Source organism: Meleagris gallopavo, chromosome 1 (assembly GCF_000146605.3).
Source record: "Meleagris gallopavo isolate NT-WF06-2002-E0010 breed Aviagen turkey brand Nicholas breeding stock chromosome 1, Turkey_5.1, whole genome shotgun sequence".
Lineage (NCBI taxonomy): Eukaryota > Metazoa > Chordata > Aves > Galliformes > Phasianidae > Meleagris > Meleagris gallopavo.
In genome coordinates, this window is record NC_015011.2 from 151,006,688 (window position 1) to 151,016,907 (window position 10,220).

The 10,220-nt window shown below is 41.7% G+C and overlaps 1 long non-coding RNA gene across 2 annotated transcripts in view; it reads right to left on the minus strand.

The window, feature by feature from the left end:
* Positions 1-10,220, minus strand: part of LOC116217858 — an 89,749-nt gene that overhangs the window by 71,564 nt on the left and 7,965 nt on the right. For both annotated transcript variants that reach the window (XR_004162578.1, XR_004162577.1), the window contains exon 2: positions 301-464. This is a non-coding gene — a long non-coding RNA (uncharacterized LOC116217858). The remainder of the gene's footprint in view (positions 1-300; positions 465-10,220) is intronic.

The following is a 10,220-nucleotide window of genomic DNA, read 5'->3' on the forward strand; positions in this document are numbered from 1 at the left end:
GTATGAGGCCAAATTCAGTCAGTACAGGGAGGTGATGACGGCAACTTGGCTTATTAAAACTATCTCTAAAAGATTTTGGCATTTCTTTAAAATGGTAATAAGTCTGATGATTTAATACATCAGCCTCTGATAAAAACACTGGAAGATTTTCTTAGCGAAATACAAAAATGTTACTTCAACAACTGCAATATTTTCTGTTCTTCTGTAATGTGTATTTGCTATAGAATGATGAGTAATACTACTCAATCTAAGTCAATTATCCAAATGATGTGTATTCCATATTTTTTATAATTTACTTACCATTAGGGATACAATTTGCTTATCCTCATTACTTCTCAGCCTGTACATTTGATTTCTACAGAATTTTATTTTTCTATTACCTCAGGCAGTCAGCTGAAGTCAGTGTTGGGGGAAACTTGCACGGGAGCAATTTTGTTTTTAGCAAGTCCAGAAAAATTAATCACCTGCGGAAAACAAACAAACAAAAAAACCCCACAGTGTATATTCATTGTCTTAATGAAATAAAATGTTTCAGCTTTTTCTCCAATTACAGCCTTCAAATAGAGCTACAGAGAGGAAGAGAATGCAGTAAAGGACATTATCAAATCACAAAATTCAATCCAAAAGCAATAGGTAAATCTCTCATGTTCTTGACTTGTTGTGGGATTTATGCTTAGATTAAGAATATTCATAATTGCTTATGCTATCACTTTCTTTGGTCAAGAGCAAAGGAAAAGGGCACAAAAATGACACAGAGCATCGAAGATAGCTACTGCCTTTTAAGCTTATCTATTTGATACAGGAAGGGTGGGACATCAATCCAAAAGGCAAATGGGAGACTGAAGGGCCAAAATGAGTGAAGAAAATAGGCAGAAGAAGATATGAGAAGATATCCTTATAAGAAAGCAAAGTTGATGACAACAAAGACTTTCAGTAACAAAGGGAAATGTCTTCTATTCACAAACCACAACTTACTCAAAGACCTCTTGATAGCAAAGACCTATAGATAGTTTGGTGATCTTTAAATTAATTTAGTGGTAAATTATTACTGTGCAATAAACTAACTTGAGTCAGGTGTTTTGCTACAGGCATATAGGTTTTACTTACTAGATATTAATTTAGTAGATGGTACCTGAAACTCACAACAGTATAAAAAGTAAAGCAGAAATAACAGGTGGATCTCTGTATTTACTGTTTGATAGCTAATTTTAAAATCGCATCAGCAGATGTCTTGTACTATTTAGAAATGTCACATACTAATATAGTTTCATATGTAAAAATGTTTATTATACTAGCAATCACAAAATGTCCTTTTTTAAAATGTCAGAAACATGTTTAAATATGTACTTTACACTGTTTGTTGAAGCTTGGCAAATGGGAATCATTAGAGAGAACAAGCAACAGAAACAAACCCTGGTATTTGTTCTGAACTATGCAAGCTGCAAAAAATGGAAGGAGAGTGCTCCTAGTAGGCCTTTGCCATGGGGCAACAGGACATAAACCTTGAGTATGATGGGATTCAGTTCACCCTAACATTTATCTCTGTCTTAGAAGTATCTACATAGCCATTATAACTAACAGATATTAAGGATTTATTTTTTAATCAATCTATGCATCAGGTGACAATTTTCTCTTCTGAATCTGGAGTTTATGTACATAATATTTACTGACACTGTTGCAGAATCGTAAGAGACCATCGCTGCATCCATCACTGCCATGTTAGAGCACAATGAGGTAATATCTCCGATAACATACTATTTTGATGGACGTTGAAGAAACAAATTACAGTAGATGCAGTTATGTTAGTGAGTGACTTAATCACTCATTGAAGCAAACAGTTAAAAAGTGGAGGAAAGTCTTCCGTTAGAATTTCTGTTAGAAGCCTCTATTATGGAGGAGAAATCTCATTTCTTTGAGCAGAAGAGATCATAGTGATTGAAACATTTTAAGTGATTAAAAATATGAAAATAAGCAGAAGATATATTTCAGGTCATTTTTTCTTTCATTTTGTTTTGTTTTGTTTGTTTGTTTGTTTGCTTGCTTTGCCTGAATTGTCTGCAGATCTTTTTATTCTTTGTTTACTTGGTTGGTTCATTGGTTTTGTCAAATGTCAATGGAGAAAATCTACTTGTCAAAATGATTTAGATTTGTAATAAATATATATATATTTTGCTATTCTATCCAAATTTTCAATGAGAGAACATATCTGCAGGAATTTTGCATAGGGTTGCTCCTATGGAAAAGTGAGAGTGAATAAGTTGGATTACCTTCACCTCAGTTTAGCTAGGTAGTTTCTTGTGAAGATATTACAACTTTGTTCTGGTGAGATTGGATTAGTCCAATTAAAATCAAACATGATACTTCATTAGGTGAGTATTCCTAACACTTTGGACATTCCCTGAGCAATTGATTGCACTTACCACATAGGAGAACTTTTAGAGTGTTCTTTGATTTTATTAAATGGGAAAAAATGAACTGTATATCTTCATTAATATAGTTCTTATTATTGAAAGAAAACAAGAAGTATGATACCAATTGCCACAAGATGTCACAAAAATACCAATCGTTTAAATCCTTCAGACATCTTCTGTTCATTGGCAATCATTAGTTGCCAATAGGAGCTGGGAAATGTGTCAGTCAAATCCTGGTCTGGGAAATAAGCAAAGTAAAATCTCTAATTTGTTTTGCTCATTTTCAGAGCTGCTAAAAATGTATGAGATATCCTGTGAACATATTTCAATTTATTTCATTCCAAATGCAGCATTTCAGGATAAATTTTCCTGAGAGAACGATGTCTTTCTTATATCTTTTAGGGAAAAGTCCACACTAAATACATAAATGTCTCATTTTTAGACCTTGAATATAGACTTGAACACAAAGAATGATTCTTTATGACTGCATGGGAACTTTTGAATCATGGCCTGAACCTCTGACTACTTGAGACGAGCAATGGGTCAGCCCTGGGAGCACAGGTGAAGGCAATTCACCTATGCTACCAGAAGGGTTGGAGCCCTCCTCCTCTTGGAGTCTTCTCAGTGAGCCCAGAACAAGGGTAAGCTTTCCATCCATCCATCCTTTTTTAGCATGTTAACCTGTTTAGCCTTACTTTCTTGTATATTTCTTAATTATAACATCTGTAAACTCATTGATTATACACTTGGCGAGCTAGCAGACCAAATATACTAAAATTTACATCATGTCCTTTCTTTGGAATTTTTATAAATGGGTCAGGGGAGAGAACATTACCCCACGAGATAAAAAGATTCCGGGACAGATCCCAAGATTTGTGGAATCTCCCTGTTATGAACTAGTGGTTAGCATTGAAAAATGGGGTCCCTTACGCGTTATGGGAAATATCTCCCCATATCACATGGGAGACTACTTTCAGAAACTTAGCAAAGATATACTAATCATGAAAGAACAACAATTACCTGCCTCCATAGTGGCATGGCCACTATTAAATGCTTTAAATCACGCTGAAATTAGGAATAATACTGTAGAAAATGAAAACCAACTTTTGAGAGACTGTATTAAAAAGTTAGAGCAAGAACTTGCCATATTAACAGGGAAGAAACCAATTCTGCATCTTCCAATAGGCCAAGTTTGCAACATTTCAATAGACAATGACCAGACTTCTGAATCAATAGACTTTATTGATCAGAAAAACAAAAATTCTAAATTAGATCTCAAAGCTCTGACTGTGACAGATCTGCTAGAGGTCTGTCTTGTTATAACTCAGGAAACCAAGAAAATACAGGATAGACTGGCAGGGGTGCCACCTGATCAGCAGCCCCCTGCCCAGACTCATTTGCACCTAACAGCCTGGCCATACATGGCAACATGATTGATGGATTTAGTACAGCGATTTCAGCAGAAGCCTAGAGAAAGTGTGCCAGCCTGGTTATTAAGATTGTGGGATTCTGGGGCAGAAAGTGTTATGGTGAATGGCCCAGAAATATCCAAGTTGGCCACCACGACTGTCCATCCTGCCCTTAGGCAGAGGTTATATGTGGGTGTTCAATATCTTAATGAAAACCATTCTATAATAGAATGGTTAATGGCAGCCTGCCATACGGTATGGCCAAATAAATCCGATATACCTCTGCATACAGGGATGTGCTCCTCCATGGAGGACCTTCAAAATTATATCCATGAACTAAGCGTAAGGGAAGCAATTTATGAAGATATATTTGATGGCCCTGATATGGTCAAATTCTCAGCGGGGATGAGAGACTTGATTCTACAGCAAGCCTTCTCCTATCTATATAGCACTTTGGTCTCTATATTAAATTCCCTGGTGGCCTCAGAAGTAGTAGTCCAGCAGGCTGCCCAGTTAGTGGCCGACTTAGGAGAAACAGAATGCCTACAGACTAGGTGCAACATTTGGACACTAGAAGAAGCCGAGGTCCTGCTGGTGATTAAAACCAAGAGGCTGGCTACTCGAGCTCCTCAATCAGGATCCATAAGGGTTTCCTGAAAACAAATGTTTAATGATTTAGTTTGGGCTGGGGTCCAATTTGCTAAGATAGACTGCCAGCCCAATCATGTCTTTCTCCAGCTTTGGAAACAACTAAAGGACAATCAAAAAATTCAGAACTAGCCGAAGAAGCCTAGGGTAAGAATTATAAATAGGCTGCCAACTAGAACATGGAATTTAGAAGACTTCATAGTCCCCAGTAGGAAAAAAAAAAGCCTCCTCAGGTATCTCAGGCCATGATGCCTGAGCCACCAGAGGCAAATGAATTGGCCATGGCACAATTCATGGCGTGATGAGGGATATTAGTCCCTCTAGAGCCTCCAGATGGGACCAGAGGCCCTATGTATTGTTAATTTATTGGTCCCAAAAAAATAGTCAGAGAGTTATGGTGTTAGTAGACACTGGAGCAGAAACATCAATTATCTACAGAGATCCGACTAAATTTGATGGAGACAGAGTGATGATTGGTGGCTTTGTGGGACAGACTATTCCTGTCACCCAAACATGGTTGAAATTGGGGGTTAGGTATCTCCCACCCTGGGAGTATGAAGTGTCTATTGCCCCAGTCCAGGAATACATCTTGGGCATAGATATTCTCTGGGGTCTGGCTCTCCAGACAACTGTGAGAGAGTTCAGACTTTGAGAGAGATGTAGTATCTGGGCGGTGCAGGCAATATTAAGAGGCCATGCGAAACATGGGTTTATTTGCCTGCCGAAACTGTGCCGGATTACTAACGTAAGACAGTATAGACTCCTGGGTGGGCAGGACGAAATATCAAAAACGGTGCAGGAATTAGAAAAAGTGGGCATTATAAGACCTGCCCACAGCCCATATAATTCCCTCATATGACCAATGCGAAAGTTGGATGGCACATGGAGAATAACAGTGGATTAAATAATTAAATAAGGTCACACCACCTATTCATGTGGACACACCCAATATTGCCTCCCTAATGGACACATTGAGTAGGGAGATAAAAACCTATCCTTGTGTCCTAGATTTAGCAAATGTGTTCTTCAGTATCCCAATTGCTGAAGAATCGCAAGATCAGTTTGCATTTACGTGAGGAGGCAGGCAGTGGACCTTTGAGGTTCCTGCCACAGGGCATTTGCTGACATACTGTCATAATCTAGTGGCGCGTGACCTGGCTAATTGGGAAAAGCCTGGTGATGTTAACTTATATCATTATATTGATGGTCTCCTGTTGACATCTGACTCACTGGAGGCGATAGACAGGCAGCAGATTCATTAACTCTCTATTTGCAACAGAGAGGATGGGCTATAAATCCTCAGAAGGTGCAGGGTCCTGGCCTGTCTGTAAAATTCCTGGGGGTGGTTTGGTCAGGAAAGACCAAAGTACTACTCAGTACTGTCATTAGATAAGGTTCAGGCATTCCCAGTCCCTATAACACCAAAGCAGCTGCAAGAGTTTCTAGGTATATTGGGTTACTGGCGTTTGTTTATACCTCACTCAGCGCAGCTGTTAAAGCCACTGTACAGACTCACAAAAAGGGGGCAGCTATGGGACTGAGAAAAAACAGAATAGGACACTTTCCAACAGGCAAAACTGGCAGTTAAACAAGCCCAGGCATTGGGTATATTTGATCCTCCCCTTCCAGCTGAGTTGGACGTTCACGTTACTCAAGATGGCTTTGGTTGGGGCCTGTGGCAACGCCAGAGTTCTGTTTGGACCCCCATTGGTTTCTGGTCTCAGGTCTGGCATGGAGCAGAAAATACATTGAATGGAGATTCCACCTGCCATATAATTCAACGGGGGCAGGCCTCATTGAATGTTATAATGGTATTCTTAAGGCTGCTCTGAAGACAGACTCCCAGTCCCTGTAGTAGTGGACGAAAAGACTATATGAAACCTTGCGGGACCTGAATGAATGACCCTGAGATGGCAGACCCAGTGTCCGGAACATGTTACAGACAACATGGGCCACCCCGCTTAGGATCCAAATTACGGGCACTGATCATCAGGTAAGACCCCAGATTGGTAATGAAAATAATCTTCTGCTCCCTGCCCCTGAGAATTTAGATCCTAGGCACCCATAGAATAAAATGGCCATGGAAGGTGCAGGTAGAAACCAAGTGGTGTGGCCTACTTGCTCCTTGGGGGAGATTGTTGGAGGTGGGAGGCTCAGTAGTCCCTCTAGTAATAGGTACATGGCCGACTGATATTGTGGTCAACACTCCAATCTTCATTGCTAAAGGTTCCCCCATCATGTCCCTATGGCAGATCAGGACACTCTCTTTTGTACCTGACAGAGTTGTGCAGCTGCAGATATCTGGCCAAAGGGTGTGGTACAGGTGGCTCGGGCATGCCCCAGTACAATCCGAAGTGTTGACTCAGGATAGAAATACGGCCTGTATCTTGCCCTGGAGAGCAGACCTTCTCCTCCTGGTACCTCTGAAACATCTGTATTTCTCCCCGTGAGTCTTTGAGCCTTCAGGATCACCGGGAGGAATGAAATGCCATCAAAGTGTTCCAGTGTTACTGTCAGATCACATGCAACAACTGGTGATGGTCTACATGGGACTGATGGAAAATAGGATGGACCTGCACCTCACAACCACATGTCTCCAGTAACATCATCAAGCACTGGCCCATAAAAGAATATGGACTTTCACCGATCGTCACTCATCTTGAATTGTACCAACATGCGTCGCGATGGAAATTGTGTAAGTATTGCGGTGTATCGGATCTTTGTAATAGGAAAGCTTACCCTTTAGTCAACCTAATCATTGGTTCACGTTGTGAAGGGGTGGAGTGTATGGGAACTGCTGAATCATGGCCTGAACCTCTGATTGACCACCTGAGGCAAGCAATGAGTCAGCCATGGGAGTACAGGTGAAGGTAATTCACCTGTGCTACTGGAAGGGGTGGAGCCTGGCTCCACCTCTCCTAGACCCGTTTAAGTGCTGACTGTCTCTGAGGAGGGGTGTCTTTATTGTGATCACTCTTTGTGGAGAGTTTTGTTAGCCAATGATGTTGGTAAGCACTTTCTATTTGTTATTTTCTTGTTGCAATAATGTTACTTAGTCTAATTTTTTTGGATGTTTTTTATTTATAATGTTTGTTGTTTCATGGGTTATACACTGAGGCGCGAATGGAACTGAGCTTTTTGAGGGATGTTAAAAAGAACTAGAAAGGATTCTATAGGTACATTGGTCTGAAGAGGTAGTCTGAAGGCTGCGTATTTTCTTTGGTAAATGAGAAAGGAGAACTGCCTGCAACAGGTATAGAGAAGGTTGAGGTACTTAGTGAGTTCTTTGGTCCAGTCTTTATTGGCAGCCAGGATTCTCACATCACCTGAAATTCTAGGTGGGAACTGGGGAAGTAAACTCCCCCCCATTGTAATAGCAGAGAGAGTCTGAGATTGATTCATAAGATAGAGTGTGTACAAGTCCATTGGCTCAGATTATATGCATCCCAGGGTCCTAAGGGAGCAGTCAGAGGTGGTTGACAAGTTGCTCTCCATCGTGTTTGCTAAGTTGTAGTTGTCAGGCAAAGTCCCTGAGGACTGGAACAATGGTAACATCACTCCCGTTTACAAGCAAGGGAGGAAGCAGGATCCAGGGAACTACAGACTGGTAAGCCTCATATCTGTGTTTGGGAAGATCAAGGAACAGATCCTCCTGGAAGGCATGTTAAGGAGCATGAGGGATGAGTGGGTGATCCGGGACAGAGAGCGTGGTTTCACCAAGGGAAGGTCACGTGTGACCAATCTGGTGGTCTTCTGTGATGGAGTGATGGTATTGCTGGACAAAGGGAAGGCAACTGTTCTCATCTACCTGGACTTCTGCAAGGCCTTTGACATGCTCCCCCCCTCCTTATCTCTAAATTGGAGAGAGATGGATTTGAGGGGTAGACTATTTGGTGAAAAAGGAATTGGTTGGAAGGTCACAGCCAGAGGGTTGTGGTCAATGGATCCATGCCCAGGTAGAGATTGGTAATGAGTGGTGTCCTCCTGGGTTCCATCTTGGGATTGGTACTCTTTAATATCTTTATCAATGACATAGATGACGGAATCAAGTGCACTCTCAGCAACTTTGCTGATAACACCAAGCTGAGCAGTGTGGTTGATACAGCAGAAGGAAGGGATGCCATTCAGAGGGACTTGGATGATCTCCGAAGGTGGGCCCTTGTGAACCTTGTGAATGAGGTTCAACAAAGCAGACTGCAAGGTTTTGCATTTGGGTTGAGATAATCCCAGACAGGTATACATAGGAGAAGAAATTGTTGCGAGTAGCCCTGCTGAGAAGGACTTAGGGGTCCTGGTTGATGAAAAACTTAACACGAGGCTGCAGTGTGCGCTTGCAGCCTAGAAGGCCAGTGATATCCTGGGTTCCATCTGAAGAAGGCTGGCCAACAGGGTGAGGGAGGTGATTGTCCCCCTCTATTTTGCCCTTGTGAGGCCCCAGCTGGAGTACTGCATCCAAGTCTGGGGACCCCAACACAGCAAGGATGTGGAGCTTTTGGAGAGGGTCCAGATGAGGCCCACAAAGATGATCCAAGGGCTGGAGTACTTCTCCTATGAAGATAAGCTGAAGGAACTGGGCTTGTTCAGTCGGGAAAAGAGAAGGCTGTGGGGAAACCTGTCATGGGTCTGTGGGTCCCCCCGTCCTGTTAGTCATGGAACCGGGCAGAACTGGCCTGTAAGTTGTTGACTGGACCTTATTATAGCCTTCCAATATTTAAAGGGAATTTATAACCATGAGGGCCATCAACTTTTTTTACATGGGTTGATAGTGATAGGACAAGGGGGAAGAGTTTTAAACTAAGGGAAGGGAGATTTAGATTAGATGTTGGGGGAAGTTTATCACAGTTTGGCCTAGTTCTGTGACTAGGGGGTGAAAGGACCCACAGATGCATGCCTCTGGAAGGGGGGGGAGAGAAAAGTGGGGAGATGGTCCTGGACAAAGAAAAATGGCAGCAACGAGCTAAGGGAAAGAACTTAGTTTACTAAGTATAGAAGTTCTTACTCTAATGTTGTAGGAAAAGCAGCTAGGGAGCAGAGTAGTCTCGTGACTCCTAGTCAGTTTTATCTTTCCTTCTGAATGGAGAACAGAAAATGGAAATGGAAAAATGAAGTATTTTGGGAGTTGTAGTTCATTCTTCTTTTCTAAGGCCAAGAGACTAGAAATATTGACAATCCATGGAACTGCAGCATAAGCTCATTAATTCCCAGGGCATTTGTACATTGGTTTTTATTTTATTTATTTTTTTTTGTTTTTGGGTTTGGTTTGGTTCTCAGTATTCCGCATCAATACATCATGTTAGAGCTCCAATATGAACTAGAGTCAAAGGCAGCCAAATGGTATGCCACCATTGACATTGCTAACGCCTTCTTTTCCATTCCTTTGGCCAAAGAATGTAGGCCACAGTTTGCTTTCACATGGAGGGGCGTTCAGTATACTTGGAACCGTTTGCCCCAGGGGTGGAAACACAGCCCAACCATTTGCCATGGGTTGATCCAAACTGTAGTGGAACAAGGCAGTGCTCCTGAGCACCTGCAGTACATTGATGATATCGTTGTGTGGGGCCATACAGCAGAAGTCTTCACGAAAGGAGAGCGAATAATCCAAAATTCTTCTTTGTGCTGGTTTTGCTATTAAGCGGAGCAAAGTGAAAGGACCTGCTCAGGAGATTCAGTTCCTAGGTATAAAGTGGCCTGATGGCCGTCGTCACATCCCAAACAGATGTGATTGACAAAATCAACTGCCATGTCTCCACCC